We start from the raw sequence: 12507 nt of genomic DNA on the forward strand, positions 1-12507 counted from the left end.
AGTATGCTGGTATAAAATCTTAAGTATGCCTTTGACCAAGGATTTCAGATTTAACAGTCAATATCACCATTATGTCTAGAAATTCGATGCACCCATTTTTGTTAAAACTATCATCAACACAAATTTTACCTACAAGTTTTATCTTTCTTTTGTATCTTTAAAGTTGAGTTCAAGAAAAGAATGACTAGTATTCCATAGGTGATCTTAACTTGTATATAAATATATGTAGTCAACTACCTTTGTAAAACATTGCACTTGATATACATTTTGTTTTTCATTTTATCTAAAAAAAGGATAAAAAGTGTTATTTATGATCACGTGTCTACCTGTTGCACTGATGATTGGTTGTCCAGATGGACCTGCACTTGTCCTAGAACTAGGTGGATTAGGTTGGGATATAAAAATCTGTCCAAAAGATTTCAATTCGCTTGCTGACAGTGGACTCCACAAGTTGAAATTTCTCTTTTGCTGCTTCGGTAGTATTAACTTTGGTTTGGATTTTTGTACAAAGATTTGGTTTGGTTCTTCAACAGAAATCTGTTTCGAGACGGCGTTTGTCTGTATTTGTACCACGTGTTGTTTTGGTTTTTCAACGGAAGTCTGTTTCATAGCGACGCTTGGGTGGTCCTGTAGTATAATGACGGGTTTCGCTCTGAGTTGCCGCCATTTTTTGCACGTGCCTTATCATCTCGGATAAGTTGTGCTTCAATTTGTTGGCTGGTAAATCCGGGATTCATTCGTTTTAACAATTCCCTTCGTTGAGCACGCGCTGTGAAATTTTAGATACATGTAGATAACGCATCATAATTATAATAGATACTTTGTAATTTTAACAAGTGTTGAAATTTCAAAGTTTTACAGAAATATTGTATAAAAAAAGAAAAAGAAACCTTATTTAAAAAATCTCAAACAATTTTCTCAGGTGAATATAAAACAGACTGTAAATAAAATTAAAAATAGTTTGAATTGATTAATTGAATTTGTTGATTCAGGCTATCATATTAAACTAACCTGATAATTTTTTAAACGTTTCAAATATACCAATTCAAAGGTACACCAAAATACAATCCATAAAATTTAAATTATTCGTCACCTTAGTGCTACTAAGGTTTAACTCCTATTAAATTTAGAAGGACTTAACCGGTTACTGCACTAAGTTGATGATTATATGCTCAAACTCTAATTTCCAACTATAACAAGACCACTAGACTTGCATTGCGACATGCCAATCGGAACATTGCTGCACGAGCTGAGGGAAGAACTTCTTACCAAACCGATCCAAACAAATACATTGGCTAATGTTTAACAAAAAACCAGGCATAAGATCTACATTTACCTGTAACAACATCTAGCACGATGCGCTTGTTTCAAGAAACTACTGGTCATTCACTTTTAAATCTACAAAAAGCATTGAGAAATACGTGAACTAGAGAAATACATAAACATTAAAGAAGTTTTCAAACTTAGAAAAACCCAAAGTTGCATGACAATTTATAGTGGTTTAAGTCACAAACAAACAAAAGAAAAACAATAACAGTTACTACAAAAACGAACGAACGAACAAACAAATATACAAACAAACAAACAAACAAACGAGCAAACAAACGAGCATGTAGCAGTCGATAAACTATATATATTTTAACCAGAAATATATTGCTCTTGTACGCTACACTAACATTTGACAAGCAATCTGGAATATGTTACTATAGCAACTTTAATAAATGGTTTTAGAATACACAGATGCTCTCTGACAAGTCATATACAACATACAAGATGCTCGTACAATAAGGCCTACTGAGGACATGCACCTTAAATAGGTGTTAGACGTTTCGTAGAGGAATATTATAACCCCAAAAATATGGGTGAAAAAAATCCAACCCAACAGCCTTCAGTTTTTATTCTGTTTAAAAATTTGGCATCGTGTGACGTTCTTTATACATGTACATGTATAACCTTAGCGTGACGGTAAAAATTTTGTCTGGGTTTTCTTGAACAGTGATATGTGTAAAAAAACAAATCTGGTTATATTGATCCCAATTTCAGATCTAATTGTATGTACTAGTATATCATTTTAAACATATTTGACAATTTCTAAATGTTTCTGAGGATGACGTAATGTTAAATGTTTAGTACTATTAGTTCACATTGTGTTAGAAACGTCTAATACGCGATGATAATATGGATACATTTCATGCTGGTTAACTTCCGGTTAACTGCTGGTTAACTGCTAGTTAACTGCATAACCAAGATACTTTTATCAGGACGGGCTTCTATCTCCTCTGGAACATCCGTCGTGTTCATTCTATCGTTTGGCCCTAGGGGAGGCTCAGTTGTGTGGCTCGAACTCCATCCGGCGACTTGATAACCCGTGTTGGCCTGTGGTTTGATAGCGTACGAAGGAACCGGAACATACCCTGTTTATATCGGAAAGTATGAAAAATAAACAAAAAATGGCTGCATGTTTCGATCATGCTCACTCCTACAAAATACATTTCAAAACGTTGAAATTTTCTGTTATTAATAAATTGATGATTATATAATTCAAACATGCAGTCAACAATAACAAATTATATTCAATGACAGATATAATAAAACGGTAAATAGCGACTTAAATAGGATATTATCGTAACTCCTTCAAAGCTGCTGTCGCCTTTTCTCGCTTTTTTTCCCCGTATATCATTTTTTAGGAATTTTTCTGTCAACGTGAAGAAAGGGGTATTTTCCCCTGTGATTTCCCATTTATTTAAAGAAAATACCAATATGGCGCCTCGCAAACATGCTAATTAGGGTTTGTAATCATCATACTTTTGCCTATGTGGTGCATATGTAAGTCTCAAAATATAAAGTCTTTTATTTCATCTATTTATCTTTACTTTAATATGAAATTAGGCAAAGCCTATGAGCGGGGAAGTCGTTAAAAATTTATTTTCATTCTTTCCGTTTTAAAGGTGTCATTCGGTATTTCATGCATCGCTTACGCAATCGCAACTACTCGGCCCTTTCCGTCAGTCTTCGGATAAGGACCTCGAACACAATAGTATGAATACACAGAACGGATGCGGTATTTCGGTCTAACCTACGCTAAGAAACTAAACATGTAAACAAATAGTAATTTAATGCTCGGAGTTGTTTACAAGTTTATTTCCAATATATGTAGTAAAAGTTCACCTAAAATAAGTGATATCATAGGTACAAAAGCAAACAATTCATTATTTATATATTTATCATTATGGTTGTAGAAACCGAAAGTACAAAAAAACCAACCTGTTGACATTTCGTCGGATTTGTTTTAAAATTGAACATCAGTGGGCATATTTAAATTACAAATTGTTGTCAGACATATTTTGAAGCAAAAGAGTACCGGAACAGGCATTAGATGTCAAATATATACATTCGTTTTACATTATCTCTGTTTCTGTTTACATCTGAAACCACGTGGTAAAACTACTTTCAATCCGTATTGTTTCCGAGGTTAATATTATAGATAATAGCCGAGGCAGTTCCGAATGTCGCTTCCGTTTTCACTCGGAACACTCGGCGATTATTATTAATCCGAAAAGTTGAGATTTGTTCCCTTATCGGAATACCACGCCTATTATCATTGAGTAGCATTGTAAATGGCGGCGCCCGACTAGAACTGACACTGAAAATTTCATTGATAGGTATAGAATTCTATATATTTTTGAATTGTTTTTTTATTTGATTTTCTTTTAAATATACACGTGTAGTCTATAGCCGAGCAATCCAAAGCCCGGACCCGCTTCGCGGGCCCGGTCTTTGACTTCCCCGTATAAAGTAAGTAAGGTATGATATGGGCAATTTTCAATTTTTCTGAAGCCACACAACAAAGCATTCCACAATCCCTTTCTTAAAAAAAAGTTCGACGTTAAAGTTGTTGAAAGTATGTATTTATTTGGGACATTTTGTTTCAATGAAGTGTAGCAATCACAAAAAAAAACTTGGTAAGACAAAGGCAACAAATTGCCTGTCGGAAATACTGCGTTGTTTTATTTGATTGGCATGAACATTTTGATGGACATTTTGTCACCATGAGATAAATATTAGTTTGCGAAGTATCTAGAAACGTATAAGCGACATTCTTGTCTTCTTTGTTTAGATTTATTGTCCGTTTAGGTTAATTTACTCGTTTATTTTCTTCAGGTTTTACAATTAGACTAAATGTTCACTTAGAAAGTGATAGGTAAGCAAAATAGCAAAATAGCGCGATGTCCTCCAAACTCACGATTATGTTTATTCTGAGCTTGGCCAGAAAATACAGTATAACGAACAATTAATAAACATATTTAAAATGCTAATTTATTAAGGAATTTAAAATTTATATTCCATGTTTTAATCATTTTTGATTGGCGGCTAATGAATTATCTGACAATTTTTTGATGGATATCCCTTGAAAGTGGACACCGTTTAAAAATAGTGTATTCTATTTTATTACGTTTATATAGAGGATATTTGTTTAGTTCAATGTAAGATCGGAATATATTTCACCGAGTGAGCACCAAAAGGTATATTTTACGAGTGGCGCAGCCACGGGTGAAATATGAACTTTTGGTGTTCACAAGGTGAAATATATTTCAATCTTACACTAAACTAAACAAATTTTCTTTTTATTTTATGCAAAGAAACGTTTTAAAAAGACATTTAAACGAATACTGAATGAAAAGCTCGCCAAATAATGATACAACGTGACATCATTTACGACGTCACGTCATTAAGTTGGTACCCAATACTGTGCACGCTGGTATTTCACTGAAACAACGTAAGGGGCTGAAATTCAAAACAGTGAAATTATCAAAGTGGTAATTTCACTGTTTCAAACAGTGAAATTACCAGTTTTATATCACTGATATATTTCTATAAACCACCGAAAAGCATGTACCAAAGAAATATATCAGTGAAATAAAAATGGTAATAGTTTCAGTGAAATACCAGCGTGCACAGTACTGGGAACCAATTTTATGACATGACGTCGTAAATGACGTCACGTTGTATTATTATTTGGCGAGCTTTTCATTCAGTATAAGGTTTGATGTCTTTTTAAAACGTTTCTTTGCATATAATAAAAAGAAAATTTGATTAGTTTAGTGTAAGATCGAAATATTTTCACCTTGTGAACACCAAAAGTTCATAATTCACTCGTGGAAATATACCTTTTGGTGCTCACTCGGTGAAATATATTGAGAATAATAGGTTGGTGTCGTGGATGGAGAAAGTTTATCTGGCGAGGCGGAGGACTTAATTGGGTGAGCCGAAGGCGAGCCAAATAAATTCCGGAAAAGAGCCAGATAAACTTTTTCCATCCACGGCACCAATTTATAATTCTATTTATCCTTTCACCGTTTTTTTAAAGAATTTTATTAGGCAAACTACCTTTAATCACACTTTCTATATATAAACAAAGAAGACCCGACAACAATGCACTCGCCGTTCTTATTATCCCCCTGTGTATTTTCACATTGAGGGCGCCATTTTGTTTGAAAAATGTGATAAATAAAAACAGTTTTTTTGTCGAATTTTGTTGTGAAAACTATCTAGAATGAAAGAAAATGATCTAAGTAAGAAAATGAATTCGAACACCAATATCTTTTATTCTACAGACGTTTAAACTATTGTTTACGTGACGTCACAATGTAGCACCAAACAGCACGTGCAAAAACAATCAAATCAAATACGCTATTTTATACCCCGGTCACATATTTACGGAATACGCCCACGGAAGAGCCACGGATTAATTCCGGCATCGTCCGTAGCTACCCGTACTGGTCAGTAGCTCTCCGTATTGAAACCGTAATCAATCGTAGTAGTCCTTGTATATCCGTAGCGATCATTGACAATTTTTGAGCACGCACAAAAATTTGCTACGGAAAAATTAACCGTAGCGTATCCTTACTAGTCCGTATTAATCCGTAATGATTCGTACTGGTCAGTACGAAAACCGTAATAGTCCGTACTGATCCGTAGTCCACCAACTTGTGAAGGATTTCCACGGTTTGGTACGGAGAACTACGTATTTGTACAGTTACCCTACGTATAAGCTACGGTTTAATACGGATTAATACGGCATTGCCACGGAAAGCCACGATCGTAATACGTTGTACTACGGAGAGGCAAGGATGGGCACGGTCTTATACGGTTTATTGCGTTGCAACGCGAAACGGTACTGAATGGTACGGCCCACCACTGTTTAGTACGGATGAATTAAGTATCATGTACTTTTTCAAGTGTATAAATACTACCTTCTTGTTAAAAACAGACATATGTATTTGCACAAACATTTAATAAATGATAATTGCCATTTACTGGCTGCAACTTTATATTGAAATGGCTCAGAATGCGGAGGCAGTGGTCGAGTTGCTTGATGACATGCATAGAAGTAAATTTATATTAATATCGTACTAAAATTCATAAGAAATAGAATAACATTTAATGTTACATATTTTACAAACATTGGATCGTAAATATGTACATAAAACGAAGTGTCTCATAAGCCTCGGACACTGGCCCTTGAGTGATAATAAGATTAATTAACAAGCTTTTTACATAAACATCACGATAATTAATGTAATTTTAAGATAAACAGCAAATCTTAAAATTAAAAGAGAAGCAGTATTGATCAACATTTTTCATTAATGATTACTAGTCCATATCTAATCAGGTATTAGAAGATGGTGGACTAGAGATGGGCCTTTACGAAGACCCCTTCATGTTTAGTATGAGGCTCTCATGGTCGATCCAGCGTCCTTCAAGAAATTCACTTTAATTGGACCTGATGTGTCTCGGGGTTCGGACGCGATTAGGCTGAATCCTCAGCGCCAAAATCATTGAACGCTGCAATTCGTTTTCTAGGTGTTCTTTTTTTTGAGGCATTTTGAAAATGAGCAATCAAGAGGTTGTGGAAGGATGTATTAAGTCCGTATAGATCCGTGGCAATTCGTTCTTCTCCGTATCAATACATTCTTTTCCGTATCAGACCGTAATTATTCGTACTAACCCGTGCTTATACCGTAGCAGACCGTAGTGTATCCGTAGTACCTTCGTCCTGAGTCGTGTCGCTCCGTATTAAACCTTGTCGATCCGTAGCAATCCGTGTCTCTCCGGGGGACTTTGGTGGTAAATCCGTCGGACTTCGTACTCATACCGTTGTGTGTCCGTACTGGAACCGTAGCGGACTACGGAATTTCACATTTCCGTAGTAATCCGTGAACGATTAGACCGTAGCTCTTCCGTGGCATAATCCGTGAATATGTGACCGGGGCATTAATGTCGCAAACGAGTTAAGTTTTACATTTATTCACTTTTATTAATTTTTTATTTCGCTTGAAAAATTATAGAGTGAAATAAAATAAACAAACAAAGTTTTATCAACGTTTCCAAAATTCGTTATTCTACACACAGAAGATTTAACGACAGTTTTTTTTCATACCACTGGAACTCCAACATTATAATAATGATTATATTTTTTCTTGAAAAGTAGTCCGGCAAACCATGCATACCACGTGATCAAGTGCCGTAGATCAGTAAAAATATACGGCACCTTGTTATCGGAAGTGACAGGATAAATTCCGATCTTACACTGAACTAAACAAATATCCTCTATTTAATCAAAATCTTTAGAATTAATCCAAGGCAATAAGATGACGTTTACATAAAATTTCACCATAGCCGTCGCATATAATATGTGATTACAGTTACATATCTGCTGCATGTAGCTTTAACAAAGTTATTGTTTGAAGTTTGATAAAGACAAAAAAAGAATATTTCAATATTAAAGGCCCATTATGCCTTAGATATGATATCATTTTTATGTCTCAAAAACATTTTATTTTTGGTATCTTGCTACATTTTCCAAAACATTACTTATTTGTTATAAAGCTGAAATATCATTTGCTTTTGTTGCGATATAATTGGTTTAATCATAATGAAATAGTATTTTGTATGGAAGTCAAAATACTACTCTGTTTACATTTTACTACCTTTATGACACATTGCTACATATTCAGTGCTATTTCTTCAGTTATTAAACATTTAAACAAACATGACTGTAAAACTATTATTAAAACATTTTAAACACTGGTTTGACAATTCTAAAGAATTAAAAAAAATTTGGATTTATCATTTTAACAAATATTAAATATGCCTTTAAAAAGAAATAGGATTGAATATTTTCCTTAATAGCGAATTGTGCATGCAAGGAAATATTGCTTAAAGGTTCAAACTTTACTTTAGTTAGCAGTGTGATATTTTGTTTTGGAACATTTCATTCTGTCTATTGTATGTTTAATATATTAAAGGCCCATTATGCTTCAGCAAAGCTTTTAGTTTTAGTTTTCGAAAGCTTTTTTATTTTTTGATGACCTATCGTAATTTTTTTTAATTACTACTCATTAGCCAAATATCTGAACTCTCTTTTGCTCCTGTTGCTTTTCGGCAATCAGTACACTTATAGCAATTGAGTATTTTGTATGGAAGTCAACATACTACATTATTTACCCATTGCTACCTTAATAACAAATAATTTCATATCCGGCTTTATTTTTATTTTCTTGAGGTGATAAGCATGTAACATGCTCTAATACGTTTGTTTTATTGCTGCAAAACTCATGTTTGCCTTTTCTAACGAAGGACAAATTTATTCGTTTAAAGGCATAATGGGCCTTTAACTATATATAAAACTCAAAACAAAAATGAATTTAAAATGACTTGATATCGTATGTAATAAGAAAACGTAAATCATCTACTAGCATACAGTTTCGCTTGGCCTGATATACCGATGTCATTCTGAATACAAAGAAAACAAGGTAACAAGATAGGAACTTTGCCTTTGGGGATGGGGACGGTGGGCAGGGGGTGCGGGATGTAGGAAGGGATATAGAAACATCTTATATGTAATTTATCAAATGCAATCGCTATAAAAACGTATCTATAATAATCTAAACGGTATTAAATGTGTTGCAATTGTCCTTGTCGCAATTAGCTGTATTCAAGGTAGCATTGCATTATTCCTATCCACGATTAGACTTGTCGCAATAAAACGATTGTCGCGATTTAGCCGTTTTCAAGATAGCATGACAGCATTCCTAGTCGAGATTAGAATGAGAGAAACTTAAAGTGACCCCACTGAGGTGTTTTTTTTCACACGACGGGATTGAACTTTTTTTCAAGACGTAAGTACTATTTGATACAGGTCAAGGCCAATTACTTTTGTGCAAAATTTCGGGTAATTCGTACAGCAGACGTGTTATTATTGATGATGCATTCACTTAAATATAAGAACAGAATAAAATCGGCGAAGCCTAGGATGACTTTTTCAAACACTAGAATGACTTAAATAAAGTAAACGGTTCAATAATGTGTTTTAAAGTATACGGTTCAATAATGTGTTTTAAAGTATACGGTTCAACAATGTGTTTTAAAGAATACGGTTCAACAATGTGTTTTAAAGTAAACGGTTCAATTTAATGTGTTTTAAAGTATACGGTTCAATAATGCGTTTTAAAGTATACGGTTCAATAATGTGTTTTTATACTCACACCACCTCTGGCTGTATGAAATATCCACTTTAAGACAGAATATCAAGAACGCTACACAAAACTCATTCATGTTGCTAATGTATCTGCGTTCATATATATCCTCGAGTCTTTACTAAATATATGAATAAAATAAACATTAAAGAACAAAAAAAAAAAAATAATATAATAAAATTAAAATAAAATAGTGAAACAAGTGAAATAAGTATTAAAGGGACTTTTAAATTATGCCTATAATTTACAAAAAAAGAAGAAAAAAACAACAAAAACAATTAAAATAAAATTGAAAAATAATTTAAAAAAGACATTGGCCGATATAAAGGACAGCAAAATTATGCTAACAATTAAAAGATGAAAACAACAGCAACAGCAAAAACAACAACAAAAATTTTGAATTAACTCTAGTAGGCGGTACAATATTTCGCGCATTAAGACACATTATTTATCATTTTAACATAATAAATTATTTAATTGCATGTTTTTTCCCCAGAATCTGACAAGTGAAACGTTAAATTCAGCATATTTCTCGAGTGCAGTACAATTTCTGTAAACACAGTACGTTAAATTTTAACTGACCAACCGCAAATTTTTAAAATGTATGATTACAAAAAATTTTGTACACGAGATGTAAAACTGAAATTTAATGAAAATAAAAAATAACTATAAATAGTGCGCCTTTGTTTAAAATGAACCCCATGTCGAAATATCTTTGCGATTGTCATAGAAATATTAAAAAAGATATGCAAACCTAACGGTCATGTATATATACATACATAAATGTTTTAAGTACGTCCAGTCATTAACTATGAAAAGTCAATTTACGATTTACAAAAAAATATCAATTAGCAAGTGCCTTAACGAATACGCTAATTTATGTAAAAAATAAACAAATAGACATAAAGAAATAAAAAAAAATAGAGACTAAAGAAATCCTTCATCAAATATTAAATAGTTTTTTTTTTAAATTTATATATATTCCAGTAAATAATTCACATTTTACAAACGTCCTTCGTTCATGTAAACCTCAACACTACCACAGCAATTATTTTGGCATGTTATAATTATTTAAAGCAGTATATTACCATATATCACATGGCGTGTTATAATTTATTTAAAGGCCGAAGTAATCGCATATATTTGTAAGGTGACGCTGTGGTAAAAATGGAAGGGCATTATTATAAAGAAGTCAAGGACAGGTGAGTTATTTCATACCTACATCGGTTAATTTGACATGGCGATTTACAAAAAAAAACAAAAAAAAACAAAAAAAAAACCAACAACAAAAAATATAAGAAAAAAAAAAAAAAAGAAAGAAAAAAGGCAAAAAAACCCCAAGAAGTATCTTTAAAAAGATACTCGGCCGAAGTCGTCAAATTTGTTAACTTGCATAGGATAAGCTACTACTAACCATGCTAACCACAGACATTTGGGGTTTGGAGCTCAAAACGCCTTTAAAATCCAAATAAAATGCATATTTGTCAATCCCAGGACATGTACTGATCATATATATCAAAAAATCTTAATATATGCCGTTTTGAAAAAAAATCATATTTCAACAACTATAATAATACACAAGATAAAAATGTTCGCCGGAAAAAATCCGCACCCCTACCGTCATAATCACCATGTATTTTATTCCATTTCCAATATTTTCACATAATCCTTTGGTCCATCGACACAGAAGATATAATTCTTCACGATGATGGTCAATTTTAAACTTCAACGGTAATATAAACAACGCAACAGCCGAAATAAACATCAATATTATCGCCGTTTTTTTCCAACGACAAAATCTTTCGATAAATTCAATGGACCAGACGGCTATGAACGAAGTTATCCGATTATGTGGCCCCAGCTTTGCCGTGTGCAAAATGCGCAGCGCTTTTAAGTTTGGGAACCACATAATCGGATAGCTTCGTTCATAGCCGCCTGGTCCATTGAATTTATCGAAAGATTTTGTCGAAAGAATTCTGCCTATATTCATTTCTTTACTGTTAATTTTAGCGGAAGTCAAGGTGAGATCAGACGTCCTTCGGCCGAAAAAAAAGTTATAAAGATTCTATGATCATTGAGAATTCCTTTGAATCACTAAGATGTTGGACTGAAAGCGTTTTAATCACGAGATGCTGTTCAAGGAGTGTTTATATTACTAAGATGTTTGGTTGAAAGCGTTTTTATCACTGAGATGCTGTGCTTAAAGCGTTTATATCACCATGAATGAACGCTCAAACTTGACTTAAATTGCATCATTGCCATAGAAGTTCAGATATATTCCGTTACTATTGAAAGACATATGAACAATACACACATTTCACTACTTTTTTTAGACTTTTGAACAATATACACATTTTGTTACTATTTTTAGACTTGTTAATTAATCTTTTACTTTTCACATCAACAACCATTTGTTGATAAAGACGCTTTAACTATAAAAGTCCATTAGCCAGACATGTAGTAGTTAATACAAGGGAAACTGTCTGTATAAATAGGGTTATCACCACGTTTTAGTTATCAAAGGTTTTACTAAAATAGATGACAGCCTACCGACATAACCATTTATTTAAACAGTACGTATGTAGTGCTTTGAATATACCATTAACAAAAGAGAAAGGCGAGAAAACATATGTTGGCCATATGTCATTAAAGTGCGATAAAAGGAAGGGTAATGAAAAAGTTGATTGGAAGTTGTTTAAATTTAGTGTATATTCTCGGTGTATGATAATATAGTACTTAAAGTTCAAAAGAAATCACATGTACTAGCGTATCGACATTTTCATGACCATCTTAAAAATACAAACGTATGAAAATAGAAGTCCATTCCGCATGCGATTTGAAATTGCAACAACCTGCTAACTGGCACATAAACACAATGATTTAGTATACTGCGGCACAAGAATCAATTTGCATAAGTTGTATTTATTTTAATGATGAATTCTGAATATACGTTCATTGTAACAGTTTT

At 33.1% G+C, this 12507-nt stretch overlaps 1 long non-coding RNA gene across 2 annotated transcripts in view; it reads right to left on the minus strand.

Moving 5' to 3' along the window:
• The window catches only part of LOC132747952 (uncharacterized), a 20090-nt gene extending 9467 nt beyond the window's left edge, over positions 1-10623 (minus strand). Inside the window, exons 1-4 of one of the 2 annotated variants that reach the window (XR_009628185.1) lie at positions 10539-10623; positions 9549-9660; positions 2253-2414; positions 327-769 (exon numbers count right to left, since the gene is read on the minus strand). This is a non-coding gene — a long non-coding RNA (uncharacterized LOC132747952). The remainder of the gene's footprint in view (positions 1-326; positions 770-2252; positions 2415-9548; positions 9661-10538) is intronic. The other variant, XR_009628184.1, reaches the window with a different exon arrangement.
• Between the last annotated feature and the right edge of the window lie 1884 nt (positions 10624-12507).

Source organism: Ruditapes philippinarum, unplaced genomic scaffold, assembly GCF_026571515.1.
Source record: "Ruditapes philippinarum isolate M1 unplaced genomic scaffold, ASM2657151v2 ctg5903_1_1_1_1, whole genome shotgun sequence".
Taxonomy (NCBI): domain Eukaryota; kingdom Metazoa; phylum Mollusca; class Bivalvia; order Venerida; family Veneridae; genus Ruditapes; species Ruditapes philippinarum.